We start from the raw sequence: 19,805 nt of genomic DNA on the forward strand, positions 1-19,805 counted from the left end.
AATAACTAAGAAGAATCCCGGCTATTAAATAATCTGTCAAGCTAAAGTATATCTTGTGTAATAGTTTCAAAGTGCATTTTCGTATGGTGTTAGTATTTATAAAAGTTGAATGTTACCGTCAAGGTCTTATTATCTCTGAAAGCTTTTCTTCGAAATGTGTGAATATGATGGGATCTTTGGGTACTTCAAAGGAATATTGTTGGCATTATGAACGGATTTTTGTATGCGTCGTCTTTTAACTGCTTTAGATTTTTACTTACTACGTATTGAAAACAAAATGTTTAGTGACGAAGCAAAAATGTCATTGCATTATAATTTTCACACGGTTTGTATGTTAACATTATTTGTTCAGGGTCTGGAAGGATCCTTACAACGCCAGTAACGAACCACCGTTACATCCGTTACCACATGGTAAATCCATATTTCCCATAATTCCTTCTACCTAACGTAACCAAACGAAAGAAAAAGTTGTCCAAGCCTAGGATTACGGATATCATGCTTAGACCGCGAGCTAGGAACAGATTTCCATGACCAATCGCCTCCCGGGCGATATCTTGTATGGTGGTTACCGGCTATGTATGATGAACCATCGTGGACGTCAGTTGCCGCTCCGTTGGTGGGTTGAAGAATGGCAGCCGCCGAAACACTTAAAAAAAGTGGTCATCGCCTCCCATTTGATACTTTGTCAGATAATAGTTTAGATGCTATTGTAAATTTGAAAAATCGTCAGCCGGTTGTATCGTGGTGGAAAGACCGTCAGCTGGTCGCATGTAAAAAATAAGTACAAATTTTGGCAACCGTATTATGAACAAAAAAGCACTACTATTTTTCAAAGTCTGCTGCCTGAGCCTACCTTATTAAAGATGCTGGTATAAAGAGAAAGATGGAATATTTGATACCTAAATGATTTGTTTCCTAATTCCAGGTTGTTCATGTCTCATATATTTTCCTTCTAGTATCGTTCGTAGCGGCCGTTATGTCCGTTACTATACAGGATACATCCTGCGGTAAATTCCATACATACCAATTTGTATGATATCATACATTTCCTTCCCTAACGATGATAACGGGCTAACGACGAAGGTCATACAGCGATAAATTAACACTTTAAACTCTCGCGTTCTGTACACATTGTTAGTAATGTTAACAGGTGTAATGCGATATAATTCTAATATTTTTACATAATCCGACGTTACTACAACATTTATGAACATGAATTACCTACATAAATCTTAATTTTTAGTAAAAAGAAAGCAAATCATAGTCATTGGGGCATGGGATCCCCTTAAGAGACCTCTATTTTTTTAAGCCAATCGAATCCATTTTTGTCCAGGATCAAAGTCTTCTTAAAAACCAACCTACGTTAAACTACGTCAAAAAAACGTTAGGGCACCACAAAAGCTACAAATGAAAAAAAATGTTTCTCATACATTGCCCCATTTAATAATTCCACCCTGTAGTGGCTAAAACACTAAAATTCATCACAGAAATCGTGGAAAAACCACTACAAAATCACTTACATATATCATCGTAACGACGCTACGCCGTTAAACGAAATTCAATTCACGTGCCTATAAATATACCGTGACGTCACGGTACCTGCGCAAACGCAGATCCTGCCCCGCAAGCTGAAACCGACCCTATTTATATATGCCGTTAGAGCTCATTTCAGATTGACAGCGTTTATCACTTCACAATTACCTTAAAACAAATGAGAATCAACTGTATGCTTCACTTTTAAGGTACATTTTCGATTGACACAGGAAACTTCTTGATATAATTCGTTTTGTTGCTTTGCAATTGAATATAGACTCAGTTGCTTTAAAATTACGGTCGAATTTGGTTTGTTTAGCGTTGTCCGACATGAAATAATGGAAGTTATGCGTTGTGTTGACTCATTCGTTAGATTTCAGTGCGTTACGGCGATCGTGTATTGTTTTAACGGCTTCAGCTCGAGTTTGTGGTAAGACTGATATAATAATTATTATGATTTATTACTGTGATGTCCATAATACTTGTATAGTGGACCTATAGTTATAGAGTATTTAATGCCAATTATGGGCAGATATAATGTTTGCACCACACCAGCTCGGAAAGGCTTACCTTGCACTTCAAAAACTGATAGCAAAGTTGCATTTTATTCACATGTGAGGAAAAGTAATCAAATGCTAATTTTGAGGTGTTTTCTTATGTTTTCTGGTAGAATTGACATTCAAATGATGATTTTGGATGATAAATATTTCGCTCTCGCTACGATCGTGGTTCAATTTTTGAATCTTTCGCTTGCTCCGGTATCAATATTAGCACGAGCGGTTAAACAACAACTTTGCCCCCTTGTAAAACAAATAACTATTACTATTTAGAGGGAACTTAAATGTTACTTACGGGTTTAAAGTTGCATCCTACCACACCGCAGTTAACTTTTATGGAGCAACTGTGGAATAAAACTGTGCAATAGTAACTTGGTAAGCTAAGTTACCTAGGTACCTAATATTACCGTGTTGCATAGTTTTACCACAGTGTAAAAAGTAACAGTGGACCGACGCCTTTGATGTTCGCATAAATTCCGACACCGCACATTCGCACAAGAACACAGTAGGGTTGTCACAGACTTTTACACAACTGCCCAAGAATTACAAACATTTCAAATATTTAAGACACGCTAGCCCTGTACTGTAAGTAGTACCGAGCTACTAACAATGGCGATTTATGCAGCTCGGGTGCGCACAGGCCTTTTATAATAAAATATACAACGAATACCAAGCCTTTTAGTTATGTACCTCTTATCATATTGCCAAAATGCAGCTGTAATGATAAATATTAATGCATCACTTGTTATCTCAAAGCATACGATAATACCTGTATATTTTTTGTACACTTACTAGTGTTGGTTAAGACTCGCGTCCTTTGCAACTTAACTCAGTTTTTAGACTCTTGTAATTAAGTCGAAGCTCGAGTTTTTTTTGACTTGATAGAGACCCGAGTCTTTACGAGACTCGAGGCCTTTTCAGATAACTCAATTTAAATACAAAAAAAATTAATGCAATTGTTTTCTGTAAAATTAATGTGTAAGATACGCAAATCATACAATTTGTTTTATTACTGTTATTTGGACAAAAGTTTTGTCTAAACAAAATCTAAATAAAACTTTTAACTGTCTTTATTCAGTGGCTCGTATCTTTTCGAGTTGCGTTTAAAAAAGACTCAATAGGTCTCGACTATATAGGGACTCAAAAGACTCGGAATTTTTTTAAGCGCCGAGCCTCGTAAAAATGCGTCGAGTCCTTCAAATTCCGACTCAAATCAAAAGACTCATGTACTTTTCTTCTTGCACCATTTTTAGGGTTCCGTACCCAAAGGGTAAAACGGGACCCTATTACTAAGACTTCGCTGTCCGTCCGTCCGTCCGTCCGTCCGTCCGTCCGTCTGTCACCAGGCTGTATCTCACGAACCGTGATAGCTAGACAGTTGAAATTTTCACAGATGATGTATTTCTGTTGCCGCTATAACAACAAATACTAAAAACAGAATAAAATAAAGATTTAAATGGGGCTCCCATACAACAAACGTGATTTTTGACCAAAGTTAAGCAACGTCGGGAGTGGTCAGTACTTGGATGGGTGACCGTTTTTTTTTTTGCTTTTATTTAGTTTTTTTTTTTGCATTATGGTACGGAACCCTTCGTGCGCGAGCCCGACTCGCACTTGCCCGGTTTTTACATCCCTGGTTGGCCCTATTATGGTTGACTGGTAGAGAATGCCTTTAGGCATTAACTCCGCCATTTGTAATTTTTTTTATTTTATTTTGTGAAATAAAGTTTAATTAAATACATTTTATAAAAAACTAGTTCCTATCAATACTAACACCTAGTCACCTACTCACTAAATAGAGAGTCAAACTAACTTAGTGCGCAGAAATTCGTTTATCATGTGTTCGTTAACATGAATAACATGATGCTCTCAATAACATTCAGCACCGTTAAGATTAGATAGTATCTTATCGAAGTAAAGCACGACACAGAAACAAACAATAGTATTTCAATATACCTTTTGTTTAGAAATATAAACTCAAAAATGCGCGTTTTCCCAGAGATAAGACCTAGTTAGATCGATTTATCGCCCCCGAAAACCCCCATATAGCAAATTTCATCGAAATCGTTAGACCCGTTTCCGAGATCCCCGTAATATATATATATATATATAAATAAACAAGAATTGCTCGTTTAAAGGTATTAGATTCTAAAGCGTATTATTTTTGAAGTGAAAACTTCTTTAGCGGCGCTGTGCACTTTTTGTGATGGGGAAAAAATGTTAAACTCGCGACAGCGTAAGACGTAAGACGCTTCGTAAGACGGACACGTGACATGATCGAAAAACTGTTACAATGTCATTGAGTTTTCACTTCTGCCGGCAAGCCCGGAGTGCAACCCTATGTTTTTTTTCTGCAAGTAACTATTATCAAGGAGTAATAGGACAAAGCGTTTGGGCTTGGGAAGAGGGCGCCTACCTACTTTTACCCTGAAGTGTAAGTGTCTATGTCTAGTTTTCGATTTAGGCCACATCGGTTCTTATATAAAGTAAGGACGATGAGCACGAAGAATCCTTAATCTTTTCGACGCCGTGTCAAACACAAAAGCTGTCACTCGACGCCACGTCACCGAAGTGTCAAAACTGAAATTGAACTTTATGCATATGCACGTAGGTCTATGTTGCCCTGTGGTCTGTGACCGATGAATCCGTCTTTGGCGTTGGACCTGCGGTGCGGATATATCGGTCATTGGCGTCCATAAGGTTAAGTACCTATCTCTTCCGCACGCGCGTAATTTATTGCTATCCCGCCCACGATGGCGGCGGTCAATGCCACTGTGTGAAACAGACAGTAATATAATTATGCGCGTAGGACAGAGATAGGAACAAGCGGGTCGATGTACTAAATTCTTAATGCTTAGCGTCCGTAGTTTACCTTTATTGAACCTAAACATCTGTTCTGCCAATAATTGGGTATTTGACTGCTAGTCAAATCAGTTTCTTTTTCCTGTCAAAACGATTTTGCTACTATGGAATTTATATGAAACACTAGCATGTGACGTCACCATCAAATTACCTACTCTTTATAGTTTTATACGGGTTTTAAAATAACAATTGTGTCTAAAATGAACTGCTGTCTACGTTTCTCTATTAATCTTCTGGTGCTTTATTTCATGCATGGTGTAAAAGGGTGAATGAACCAAACGTATTTAAATGAACCAAACTTGAATTTTTTCGTAGTTATAAGGCCTTTCCATAATGGGACATCTACTAAGCACGTTTGTAGAACATGGCACAGCAGCTCTTCTAAGAAACTATGCTACTATTGTCTCCTGGCTGATGGGACAGAATAACAACAAGAAATAGTTGATCGACCCAAAATAATTTATTTTAAATACAGTCAAATACCCTATTGCTGTCCGTTCTCCGTTATACATTGAAAATTATCACCATCTGGTAAAAGATGCCACAAAGCATGGCCATTTTACAATAAAGACATAACATCTGCCGAGAAAGGTTTACAAAGCCCCCACCATAATAAAGCCCCAGCCCCATTCAGACGGTTCACGAAATTGCATGCAATTTTCGTTACAGATGTAGTGCATAATTGTTTCCCATCGTACTTTCTCGGAAACATTCGTATTTGTCATGCTACTTCAGTCAATCTCAGTACTTTTTGTACCGAGACTGACTGAAATAGCAATAGAAGACACGATCGTACGTTTCCGTGAAAATACGATGGAAAATAATTGTGCACTACAACTGTACATTGCGGTATTTCGTCGATCAACTGAATTCGTTGTACTCTGTAGTTAGCATTGAGTTATTATTGCTGTAGAGAAGCAATACTAAACAATGAAATTGTCGCAAGCACAACCTGTACCACGCGACCAAAACATTGTAAGCGCCGTAAAATGTATGGCGCTTACGCGTTTAGGTCGCGAGACTCACACTCCGCTTATATGGTTTGTTGTCAAAACAACAACAACTTATGGCGCAAAATACTGTTTCTTTGTGCTAGATATACGTTAGTAATAATAGTTCAATGGTAGTTAGTATCAGGGCTCGGAACCGGTTTTTTTTTTCAAAACCCCATGATAGCCCAATATTTTTAACTATTAAGTATTCTATGCTCTTTACGTAGGACTGAATCATGTATTTAGGTAACAACTTCGTATTATTAGATTGTCCTATTAAAAATTAAATAATAAACCAAAGAACGAAAAAGAACGTAATAATACCGGTATTTTTTGTTATGAAGACGGTTCCGAGCCTTGGTTAGTATTGTATCGAATGTTGAATCCAAGTTCTTGAACTGTCTAAATAGGGCTTACCTAAGCCACATTTTAACACGAGAAAGATAACAACTGCGCCGACGGCCTTGTTATCAGTGTGATAACAAAACAATAACGACGTTACCTGATAGTTTACGGCGTTAGTGTTATGATGAATCACCCGTATTGTGGTAATACATTTAACGTTTGTACATTGGAGTAATATTTATTGAAGAGCAGGCCCGGATAGATAGATACCTAGGGCCTTAGAGTGTTTAGTAACTGGAGATGTCATCGCTGTCATTTTCTTTACGAAACAGTCTGCCGATTTTTGCGGGGAAGGGGACGTCAAATGTATTGCTATTTCTACATGATTTGTACGTACTTACAAATAGCCATGTCAGTCCATACAAGAGTTTGCACAATTGTGCAAGTTTTTCGGCAGAGGGGTAAGCTCTTAAAAGCGACTCCAGTTATTAAATGCTCTAAGCCTAGGGCCCTTGGACACTTGGTATAGCACTTAGAATTTAGGGGGCCCCTTCTCCATCTCATATCCATTGCTAGGCCCGGGCCTTGTGGGCTTAAGCGGAAATAAGGCCCTGCTGCACTTTTTACTTTAACTATTACATTTATGAATGTAAATGACCATATTTTATTTATACCTAATTGTAACCTATTTGTTGTGGCTTATTTTACAAAAGTGTTTTTTATTAAAAAGATAGTTACGTCAAGAAGGCTTACCTTCTTCCTAATGCAAAAGAAAACCGGACAAGTGCGAGTCGGACTCGCCCACCGAGGGTTCCGTACTTTAAATATTTGTTATTATAGCGGCAACAGAAATACATCATCTGTGAAAATTTCAACTGTCTAGCTATCACGGTTCATGAGATACAGCCTGGTGACAGACAGACGGACAGTGGAGTCTTAGTAATAGGGTCCTACCATTTGGGTACGGAACCCTAAAAACAAAGTATAAACACAAGATAAGTTTGCTGGCTGAATCATGAATATCATGATGGAGCCATGAAACTTTGATGCATGGTACCAAGGTCCGCATCGATTTCCCACCAACTCTATTTAAAGACTTAAGACGAAACAGGAGCTGAGTTTTAAATATTTTAGGTAAATATACCCGTCTCGCTAACGGAAGCGGCACCTAAAAGTAGTGCGATAAGGACAAGGCGAAAAATCCTGCGTAAAAATCTCATAAATCGAGGTTTCGTACTCCTCTGTTTCCTCCTCCAAAACTTAACCAATCGTAACCAAATTTGGAAATCTAAATGATTATGAAATTATCTGTGTCGGACCGTTTTGCTTTTTTGGCTAATTGTAGGGAATGCAAATCGGTTATTTTTTGTATGGAAATAACCGCGGTTTCGGTTAATAACCGATAATTTCCATGCAAAAAATAACCGAAAATAACCGATTTGCATTCCCTAGCTAATTGATATCAGTTTTGAATGCCACGCCTCTCATTGCGGCATAGTCAATTAGGCCATTTTGGCCATTTTTGAAGGGCTCTAGCGCCTTAAAAAACTAAAATATCAAAAAAAGCAAAACGGTCCGACACAGATATTGACAATATTAATCTGTGTTGAAAAAATCATTGCTCTAGCTTCAAAAACCACGGAGGAAAACGAGGAGTACGTTTGTATGGAGAAATGACCACTCCCGTTGCCTCTTAAGGTTCCGGAACCGTTTTGGTGCGGTGTTATTCTAATACCTTTAAGTAAACGAGCAATTCTTGTTTATATATATTTCGGGGATCTCAGAAACGGCTCTAACGATTTCAAAGAAATTTGCTTTATCGGGGTTTTCGCGGTCGAAAAATCGATCTAGCTAGGTCTTATCTCTGGGAAAACGCGCATTTTTGTGTTTTTATATGTTTTCCGAGCAAAGTTCGGTCTCCCAGATATTGTAAAACTAAAAAGCTAATCTCATGGTCGAAAAGTGTACAGTCGCCATCAGATATATCGGAGCGGCCAAGGTGCTCACAAATATCGGAACACGCCTCTATTGTCAGGGCGTTAGAGCGTGTGTTCAGATATTGTGAACACCTTGGCCGCTCCGATATATCTGATGGCGACTGTACAGTCAAAAAAATTAATTTCCTACCCATTTTGTACCTTGTCACAGTGACAATAGTATGAGGTCTGTAGCGAATTTCATAGTGACATACAGAAAAAAATACATAGAGTGCTCACTCCATACATCAGTTTTAGTACCAAAACGACTATTATTTTCGTAGTCGACATCTAGCATCGAGTAGCGGAATTATCAGTACTGCAACTTGACAATAGATGTTGCAACGACCGAAAAGTCTAATGCTCAACAATTTTCAGCTAATATTATAACCATATTAACCGGAACTCTATTTTCAACTCCTTCTGCTTTTAATATTAGTTGATAACTGTTGTTCAATACAATTTTCGTGAGTCGCGACACTAGAGAATTCTAGTATCAAGTAGCGGTACTGATAATTCCCCTATCCCCGTCGGAAGATCAGCGCTGGAAGCCACCAGCAACATGCTAAGATGGGGCCATTTCGTGGCACTTTAATCTTATTTTGTGTTTTCTTTTTTATTACGTATTGTCTCGATTGTTTGTGCTTACGAATAAATAAATACTATTCTATTCCCTACACAATGCTAGATGTTGACTGTGAAAATAATAATCGTTTTGGTGTCAAAACTGATGTATGAAGTGAGCACTCTATTCTTACTAATGTATATTTCTCTATGATATTGATTGTCACTGTGACAAGGCACAGAATAAATAATAGTACTAGGTACAGAAGACTCACTCTCTAACAAAACGCGTCTGTTACGTCAGGACAGATATGGCCGCTAGATGGCGATAGCGCCACGCGCGGCTTATGGCTAGCCACCAAAATTGGTGTGGAACGGATGTACTTTTAGCTACCTGTAGCAAAGCGACGAAATCGCGGAGTGAGCCTGGACAAGGTACAAAATGGGTCAAAAATTAAATTCTTCTGCCCTCCGCTTGATATTGTAACAGCGAAAAGTGCGTCAATGTTAAAATTTTAAAACTAGACTTAGACAATGGCGGCTCGAGCAGACGATCTATGACCACACAGAGCTATTTAAAAGTAAACCTATGTAATAGAATAAGAATAATATTATGTATGTACTAGTTAATACCTAGGTACATATTGTAGTACCTATTTGACATGTAATTTTATATTATTAATAAATGATTATTATATCCGGTCCTGGGCTCGAATCCCGGTAAGGGCATTTATTTGTGTGATGAACACAAATATTTGTTCCTGAGTCATGGGTGTTTGCTATCTATATAAAAGTATGTATATCGGCGCCTAGCAGCCATATATAGTACAAGCTTTGCTTAGTTTGGGGCTAGGTTGATCTGTGTAAGATGTCCCCAGCTAATTATTTATATGATTATAATAGATTCCTCCTCCTCATTTTACTGCCATTTCTATGAGTAAAATCAAACAAATTTCAGACTAATACCTAATATAATATACTTACTTTTCAATGGTCACCCCCCACAACCTACCGTACTACAAAAGGCATACAAACTAACACACACGAAAAAAGAGCTTGAATAAAATATCAAATGTTCAATAACCCTAAGTCAGCAGATAAGCCGTGGGAAGTAGACAGACAAACAGACGAACCGGACAATAACCTGCGCGCAAATATTTAACCAGTTCGAAAATAACACGTTATATAACTTACTTCATATCAATATCGTCACTATATCGATATATTATTACATAGTTATTTTCGTATAGAATTCTTAGGGTCTTTAAACTTAAAGTTATCGTTGTACATATTATTTTTTTTGATAAATTTTATATCGTCGTCGTGTATGAGCGGTGGTGGCCGAGTGGATATGACGTCCGACTTTCAATCCGGAGGTCGCGGGTTCAAATCCTGGCTCGTACCAATGAGTTTTTCGGAACTTATGTACGGAATATCATTTGATATTATTATTATTATTCTCTTTATTTATTTTCCGTCTTAAGTTAGGGTTTTTATAATATGAATATAAAAGTAAAATATAAAAACACTTACAAAACGATAAAAAAAAACATATAAGCACATTATAAAAAACCTAACCTAGGGTACCGCCAGCAGCGGGGCAAGGCCCAAGCTACCGGTGGTCAGGGCTGCAGAGAGAGGAACCGGCGGACTATCCGCGCCGTGTCCAAGATCACCGCCTTCTGCATCTGACCCTTGATCCAACCACCTAGCGAGAGTCTCTCAAGATGTTGGTCGAGACTCTTCGCTATTAGACCGTTCACTGAAACGACTATCGGGACAATGATCGTCGAATCAACATCCCACATGGCGGTTATCTCGTGAGCCAAGTCTAGGTACTTACTGGACTTGTCCTTCTCGGCCTTCACGAGATTCTCATCATGGGGGATGGTGATGTCAACGAGCACGGCCCGACGTTGCGATCGATCTATTATCACAATGTCAGGCTTATTGGCTACAATAGTCCTGTCTGTGATGATAGATCGATCCCAATAGAGCGTGGCATGACCATTCTCGAGAACAGGCGCAGGTAAGTACTTGTAGTACGGTACTTCGCGGTCCACAAGGCCATATAGAAGAGCAAGTTGCTGGTGAATAATTCTGGCTACGAGATTATGTCTGTGCAAGTACTCGCCGTTAGCAAGATGAGAACAACCGGAAATGATATGCCTGAGTGACTCTCCGGGACGGCGGCATGCCCGACAAATGTCGACCGTACCGTCCTTCAGGATATATTTCCGATAGTTGTTCGTCATCATCACTTCGTCCGCAATTGCACAGGCAAAACCCTCGGTTTCTCCGAAGAGGTCCCCGAATCGTAACCAGTTCACCGACGCGAGCAGGTCCACATCGGGTCCCGTGAGGGCCTTGTAGAACCGCCCGTGTAGCACCTTACTCTCCCATGCCGCCTTGCGATCCGCAGTACTTAGTACCACAGGTTTGCGCCAGTTCTCGTTTGCCAAGGAGAGCGGCGTGAGGTTCCTGTCTACTGCCACCACATCACGATGCATCCCACACTCGTTGTTAAGGAAATAATTCCTGAGATTGTACACCTCGCGGTTGTGGAGATCCTTGGCGTTTAGGAAGCCTCGGCCTCCACACTTCCGTGGGATGTACAATCTCATAACTGACGAGCGTGGGTGTAGCATGCGATGTGTGGTGAGCAGTGACCGGACCCTCCGATCCAGGGCGTCCAGCTCGGTCTGAGTCCACCTTAGTATGCCAAAGGAGTATGTGAGTAGGGGCATTACCCAGGCGTTGAAGGCGCGCACTTTGTTGCCTCCTGACAAAAGACTGTTAAGGACTTTTGTGAGCCGACTGAAAAAGCGCTCCTTCACCGACCGTCTAATACCCTCGTCCTCAATACCCAACGACTGTGACATACCAAGGTATTTATAGGTTTCTGATTCAGAGATAGATCTGAAAGACATTGTCTCAGAGAGTTGTAAATTTGTTGAATTTACAACCTTCCCCCGCTGTACATGCATAACCGCACATTTATCGACACCAAACTCCATGTGGATGGCACTACTGAAGACTTCCGTGGTTTTCAGTAGCTCCAACAAGTCTTGGCTATTTGGTGCAAATAATTTGAGGTCATCCATGTACAGAAGGTGAGAAATGACTACACCCTCTCTCCGAAGCCGGCAACCTAGTCCCAAATCCTTCAGCAGGGTGCTGAGGGGATTCAAAGCTAGGCAGAACCACAGGGGACTCAGACTGTCGCCCTGAAAGATTCCTCGCTTAATCCTTATAAAATCCTGCGGGCCAGGGCGGTCATCTCCGCCTCCTGGTTGACGAAGGACTGTGGTCCACTGTCTCATACACGCGCTTAGGAAGGCTCTCAAAGCTGCATCAACTTTATACAGCTCTAAGACCCTCCCCAACCATGAATGAGGCACCGAATCATAGGCCTTCTTGTAGTCAATCCAAGCGGCTGAGAGGGCCCCCTTGTTCCGCCGGATTTGTTGGCAAATGGTCATGTCTATGAGGAGGAGCTCTTTAGTACCACGGGACCCAACCCGACATCCATTTTGAGCGAAAGCCAGAATATTGTTTGCGATAATGTGCGCGTTGATTTTTGCTCTCAAAATGGATGTAAGGAGCTTGTAGAGTGTAGGCAAGCATGTAATGGGTCTGTAGTTCTTCGCTTCCGTGGTACTACCGGACTTATAGAGCAGAAAGGTGACACCAGTTGTTAAGGAAGGTGGGAGAGAACCAAGCTCGAGGGCTTGTTGAAATTGTGCTGCCAAGCGCGAGTGCGAGCATCGGAACCACTTTAGCCAGAAGTTGTGCAATCCATCCGGTCCAGGACTTTTCCAGTTCTGGGCCGTGCGGATGGCACAACTGACGTCATCGGGGCTGATGGTGACTGCCCCCATAGGTTCGATGGACTCGCACTCACGTTCGACAACACTCATCCAACTCCCCTCGGTGTGTCCGACAGGCACCGACCAGATGCTACGCCAGAAGTCGGTCATGGCAGTAACATCCGGCGGCTGCGTGTCGGGCGTACGAAGGTTGGTTTCCTCCCACTTTCGGTACACCTTCCTTTGGTCACTTTGAAAAAGGCGATTCTGCTGAAATCGATCCACACGCTCTCTGTAGCGGCGAATACGGTTTGCCCATGCATAGACTTTCTGCTTTAGAAAGTCGATGCGCTCTGTGACATTGGCCATGTAGTCGCGGGGCCTGATATCCGTCCCCGCGAACGCCTGGTTCACAAAGCGCATTACTCGGGGGCGATTGTTGCCCTCCCTGAAGCAGATCAGCTTTGCGATGAGAGTCCTAAACGAGCTGATACGTCGCTCGATCCGCACTTGCCATGCAGGGACACCTCCGGCGGTCCTAGGTGCACGTTCAGCGTCCGGGAACTTGACGCGAGCAACACGGCACGCCGCGATGGCTCCGCAGTACATGATCGAGTGCGTATCATCTAAATCTTTACTAGTCCGCAGATGTGGTTCTAGTAAAGCGTTTAGGGCTCCCATGAGCGCTAGATTGCGTCTATTCATAGGCAGACGTGGTAATCGGGGCCTAGAGTTGGTTGTGGCGCGATACTGCGTAATCGCCTCTTCCAAAGTCCTCCTCAGTTGCTCATTAGCAGTTGTACTCACATTCTGACTCGCGAAGTCCCCCTCGTCGGTACAGAAATCAACCCGTGGCGCCGCCGGTGCCAGGTCGGGTGCGGGCACCGGATCCGGCGACGTGGCGGGCAGATCCCGCACCGAGGTGGAGTCCGCGCGAGCAGAGAGAGCCTCCTGGCGAAGCCGATCAAGTGTCGCGTCATCCAAGCGCTTTAGCCGCTGAATGACGCGCACCTGATCCGATAATCGCTGCTCCGACACGGTGATGGTAGGTTCAAGAGCCTGAAACAGAGGCAGTATTCTCGAACGATAGGCGGATAGCTGTGTTCCCCCCTCTGTAGCCCCATAATAGGCGCGCATGACATTCTCGTTCATGTCTCGAGTCCATCTCATGCGTCGCACTATACCACCGGCAGCGGGAGCCGTGGGCGGGGCAGGATGTCCCGCAGGCCCCAAGCGTGCCGGCAGCGGTGGCCGCCCTCGTCGCGCAGGTGGTCGTGGCGGCGGCGGCGGCGGCCCGCCCTCGTCACTGGATCCGTCTGTGTCAGGCGCCGTTGCGAACTCGTCGCCTGACGACGATGTGGACGAGGAACTGGACGGGGCGGGCGGGGGTGGTGGTCGTGCGTTGTTGGTCGACTCCGCTGCACGTCTTTGACTCCTCGTAATCATTCTTTGCATACGTTATTACTGTTTTGCCGTAATGTTGTGTTGACCGTTTTGTCAAACAAATGTCAATGTAAGTGGTTTGTGTATGGGATTTGAGTCACACGTATTGTAGTCGATTTTTATGTTTCCACATAGCCAGGTCAAAGGTACATTAAATGGCAAAATACACAACAGTTTTAACAATAAAAACGTATAAAAATATAATTATAGCAAATAAAATTTACGAGGCGTCTGTCATTGTCAGAGCGGTTTTTTTTTTATTATTATTTATTATTATATCATTTATTTCAGAATTAATAAATTATTCCATATATGTACACTTAAATAAAACTTAAACTCTATATACATTTACAACTAAATACCACTATATTTACCACTAGCTTTTCGGTGAAGGAAAACACCGTGAGGAAACCTGCATACATCTGCGAAAAAATTCATAAGTGTATGTGAAGTCCCCAATCCGCATTGGGCTAGTGTGGGGACTATAGCCCAAGCGCTCTCGCGCATGAGGAGAGGCCTGTGCCCAGCAGTGGGACGTATATAGGCTGAATTATTATATATCCATGGATATCACGGGCCTATAATCCCGGTTTTTTGATAGGCTTGCGTGGGGACACAGATCCAACACGTAGAGGCCCCTTGGAGAGCTTTTATGTCATGTAGAACTTTATTATATATTATTATTATTTATATCGTCTGCCGGGTTAGCACATGATTAGCGTGACAGTATCTTGCCGCGAGATAGACTACCCGTCCCTATTTAATTAATACAGTTAGTAAGGGTAGTCTATCTCGCGGCGAGATACTGTCGCGCCAATCATGTGCTTGGCCTACTGCAGCGGTCGGCAACCTTTTAGCAGCCAAGGGCCACAAAGTAGTTAACGAAGTTGACGCGGACCGCACTTTGTAAATATTTATGACTTTATCAGACATTGTAGTTTGTCAATATTACACCGAGATATTACATATAAAATAGCCAGAGGCTCGCGGGCCGCCTGTTACCGACCGCTGGCCTGCTGGATAGCAAGTTCTAAAATACTTAAAAAATAGTAAATTCAGACATAAAAAGTTATTTGCTTGCACTCTCAAGGAATTTGATATCTCTGCCACTTTGAGTATAGGACTCTGTATCTTTAGGTACTTAAATAAAAGTAAACAAATAATTTGTACTATTTCGGGTAGTTACAACTCTTATTGATTAACCAACCAAATAAAAAACCGCCTGGATCAGTCAGTCACATGAATCTAGTGTTAAACTGGATTGGGCATGAGTGGTGGGGATAACTGACAGAACGGGATAGTCTTACGTATCTCTCAGTAGGAGTAGCAGAGAAAGCGCTATTATTGTTTGTCCTTATCACAGTCTCACATATTTTTTGTTCCCCACCATTTTTTTAGTATGGATAATGGTGGGCAAAAAATAAATTCGACCAATCACATTGTCGCATTTGCGTATGTTTTGTCCCTCACGGAGGCACGCGTATACCACTTCTATACGATCCTACCTTCTATGGTCAGTCACTGAATGACCTGACTCTAACCTACATTATTAGATCGTGTAATGTTTCCATCTACCCTCAACTGGCTTAAGAAGCCATTTGAGGCAAGGCAAGTATTAAAATAGTATTTTATACAATCGTGATATAATAGAGAGTTTTTCAGTCGAGTACCGTGATTAGGCAACGAAGCTTGCTGAGTTGCCTAAGTAAGGTACGAGATTGAAAAACTTGATTATATGTGACGTCCCACGGTCAAAGGTACCTTATGGCGGGTATGGAGTTATGCATACCCCAGTAATCTACAATAAATAAGCTATCGATAACACAAAAGATCAACCTTCTAGGTTGCGTAGTTACAGAGATATGATTTTTTGAAAATAATGTTGTGAAATGAGCAACTTTACGATAGAGAAGTTTTAAGTTTAGCCGCCTAAAAAACTATGTTCCTGAAGTAAGTTACATAGTTGACTACAAATAATAATGCCTTATATATCTGAGATTAAAAAAATATTGCGACTTGTTCTGTAATGCAAATAGCAACTTTTGATATCGACTGATTTATGTGTATACTAACCAATCTCTTGAAAATAAAGTTTTATTTCATTTTCACGATTGATTGCAATGAGCTCTCAAGATTTAAATTTTATCTATTAGAAAACGACACTGACAGACAGTTTAAGCAAAAAACAATACCGATTTAGAGGTGAAAATGTATTTTCTGACATTTTCATATAAAATCACAAAATTGAATATTTTTACTTTTAATGTGACACACAATCAATTTTTCTGAGCACATATGAAAGAAATTCTGTCATTCAAATGAAATAAATCCTAAAACCCCAACTAAATACTATATTTAACCCCTTATGCCACTTTAAACTTACATAACAATAACAGTATTTGCTCCATACATTTACGAAAAGGTACCTTATGGAAATAAATCTAATAATACATCACTACAAAATATCAATCATATTATAGTTTATCTTTTATGAATAGAAAATATTTATTTACATTAAACTGCCCCCAATTTAATTAGTTCTTCGTCATAATAATCTTAAAAAAGACCAATAATTTGTATGTAATGAAAAGGTACCTTGTGGTCAAGTTACATGATGAGGCATGATGATGATGGAACAGTTAGGATAAACTAATAATATTTTGGGGTTAAGATGGTATAAATCGTCTATTTCTTATCAATAATATATTTCGGTTGCTATTGAAGATAAGCGGCATTGAGGTTCAATGACCTCAGATATTCCATAAGGTAATGCGTCGGGTATTGGCATTTTTCAGCAAACCAATGGCTGATTTACTGCATGCGACCAAACCAAATGAAGATTATTCTAGTTAAGAAAGACTTGACGAGAGTAACTTTGGTATAATAGCAGTCTACTTGGATTTGTGATGTCGGTCTATGTACGGTTATAATATTTGCGAGGCGCCCCAACCAGAACTGAAATTATCAAATTAGTTTTGCAGAATGCTAATACAGTTCTCTACCAAACTTCTTTTCCCGTATTGACTAGTTTTTTTGGGAATTTTCAATCATTTTTCCATAAGGTACCTTTTCTACTAAACTCTGAGACGACATTACTAGGCTTATAACTAACTTATAACAAAAATAAAAACAGGTAAACAAACGTTAGGCATTAAGGTTTCAGATCACACAATAAAAAAAAATTGAGCATTTTTTCACCTCTTTACAAAACATTTAATATCTCCGAAACTAGAAACCCTCATAAGGTACCTTTTCCCGTGGAACGTCACATATCACTATTGTATACAATACTTTTTCTACGAGTTAACTAAAATAACTAAAATAAATAATGAATAATACCATACTTTCTACTTCTACTACCTGACTTATTTTACTCAAGTTAACAGAAATATTAAAACAGTTAATATGAAAAACTACTACGTACATTTTTTAAGGTGCATTGATTTCCCGTATTTACCTTACGGGAAAAAAATCAAAAATATACTGTTACCAAAATTAACCCAATGCAATACTTAGTTCTACTACTGAATAATGAATAATGCAACACTCAATCTAATCACGTTTCCTGAGTAGTGGGCAACATATTTTCATCGCTGTCACTCATTTTCATTTAGTATTTTTCACAGTTTCACTCACAAAACAAAAACTTTAACACTTACAAGTTTTCAAATTTCAATGCAGGGAAAATCTCGTGGGCGTCCATTGTGAAAAAAAGTTTGAGTTGACCAACCAATCACAAAGCAGACGCGACGCAGCAGCGTGTTTAAGTAGACGGAAGTATGACAGATGCCGCGACGGTATTAGTTCCGAAACGCCATCGTTGGCTAATTTGTATTGAGTTGAGTCTCCTTAAACAAGCAATATGTGACGTTCCACGGGAAAAGGTACCTTATGAGGGTTTCTAGTTTCGGAGATATTAAATGTTTTGTAAAGAGGTGAAAAAATGCTCAATTTTTTTTTATTGTGTGATCTGAAACCTTAATGCCTAACGTTTGTTTACCTGTTTTTATTTTTGTTATAAGTTAGTTATAAGCCTAGTAATGTCGTCTCAGAGTTTAGTAGAAAAGGTACCTTATGGAAAAATGATTGAAAATTCCCAAAAAAACTAGTCAATACGGGAAAAGAAGTTTGGTAGAGAACTGTATTAGCATTCTGCAAAACTAATTTGATAATTTCAGTTCTGGTTGGGGCGCCTCGCAAATATTATAACCGTACATAGACCGACATCACAAATCCAAGTAGACTGCTATTATACCAAAGTTACTCTCGTCAAGTCTTTCTTAACTAGAATAATCTTCATTTGGTTTGGTCGCATGCAGTAAATCAGCCATTGGTTTGCTGAAAAATGCCAATACCCGACGCATTACCTTATGGAATATCTGAGGTCATTGAACCTCAATGCCGCTTATCTTCAATAGCAACCGAAATATATTATTGATAAGAAATAGACGATTTATACCATCTTAACCCCAAAATATTATTAGTTTATCCTAACTGTTCCATCATCATCATGCCTCATCATGTAACTTGACCACAAGGTACCTTTTCATTACATACAAATTATTGGTCTTTTTTAAGATTATTATGACGAAGAACTAATTAAATTGGGGGCAGTTTAATGTAAATAAATATTTTCTATTCATAAAAGATAAACTATAATATGATTGATATTTTGTAGTGATGTATTATTAGATTTATTTCCATAAGGTACCTTTTCGTAAATGTATGGAGCAAATACTGTTATTGTTATGTAAGTTTAAAGTGGCATAAGGGGTTAAATATAGTATTTAGTTGGGGTTTTAGGATTTATTTCATTTGAATGACAGAATTTCTTTCATATGTGCTCAGAAAAATTGATTGTGTGTCACATTAAAAGTAAAAATATTCAATTTTGTGATTTTATATGAAAATGTCAGAAAATACATTTTCACCTCTAAATCGGTATTGTTTTTTGCTTAAACTGTCTGTCAGTGTCGTTTTCTAATAGATAAAATTTAAATCTTGAGAGCTCATTGCAATCAATCGTGAAAATGAAATAAAACTTTATTTTCAAGAGATTGGTTAGTATACACATAAATCAGTCGATATCAAAAGTTGCTATTTGCATTACAGAACAAGTCGCAATATTTTTTTAATCTCAGATATATAAGGCATTATTATTTGTAGTCAACTATGTAACTTACTTCAGGAACATAGTTTTTTAGGCGGCTAAACTTAAAACTTCTCTATCGTAAAGTTGCTCATTTCACAACATTATTTTCAAAAAATCATATCTCTGTAACTACGCAACCTAGAAGGTTGATCTTTTGTGTTATCGATAGCTTATTTATTGTAGATTACTGGGGTATGCATAACTCCATACCCGCCATAAGGTACCTTTGACCGTGGGACGTCACATATTTTATCGAAATGTATGAAGTTCTAAATTCAATTTTTTTTATAATTGACTAAACCGTATCGATACAATTATATTAGTTGAGTCGGAAGTGCCCTAGACTATCCAACGTTAAAAAGAGTGAGGTTATAGAGTTGTATATGAAGTTGTAATACACAGATTATAGTCGATAAGTAGAATTTTTTTTTTTATCCAAAAAAACGAGATTATATCAACTCTATTGTGGCATTGTGTAGCTTGGATGAATGGAAGTATGTATCCGATATATGTCTGAATATGTAAAAAAAACAACGGGTTGCACTCCGGGAGTGCAGGCAGAAGTGAAAACT

General features: G+C 39.7%; 1 protein-coding gene across 4 annotated transcripts in view; it reads left to right on the forward strand.

Annotated features, from left to right (window-relative positions):
* LOC134802732 (zinc transporter foi) overlaps nucleotides 1-19,805 on the forward strand; it is a 62,419-nt gene that overhangs the window by 21,405 nt on the left and 21,209 nt on the right. The window contains exon 1 of one of the 4 annotated variants that reach the window (XM_063775399.1): nucleotides 1,858-1,963. The exons of the other annotated variants lie outside the window; for them this stretch is intronic. The gene's annotated coding sequence lies outside the window, so the exon portion shown is untranslated. Of the gene's footprint in view, nucleotides 1-1,857; nucleotides 1,964-19,805 lie in introns of those variants that run through there. 4 annotated transcript variants of the gene reach the window in all.

The sequence above is a fragment of the Cydia splendana genome, chromosome 25 (assembly GCF_910591565.1).
Source record: "Cydia splendana chromosome 25, ilCydSple1.2, whole genome shotgun sequence".
In the NCBI taxonomy this organism is placed as follows: Eukaryota; Metazoa; Arthropoda; class Insecta; order Lepidoptera; family Tortricidae; genus Cydia; species Cydia splendana.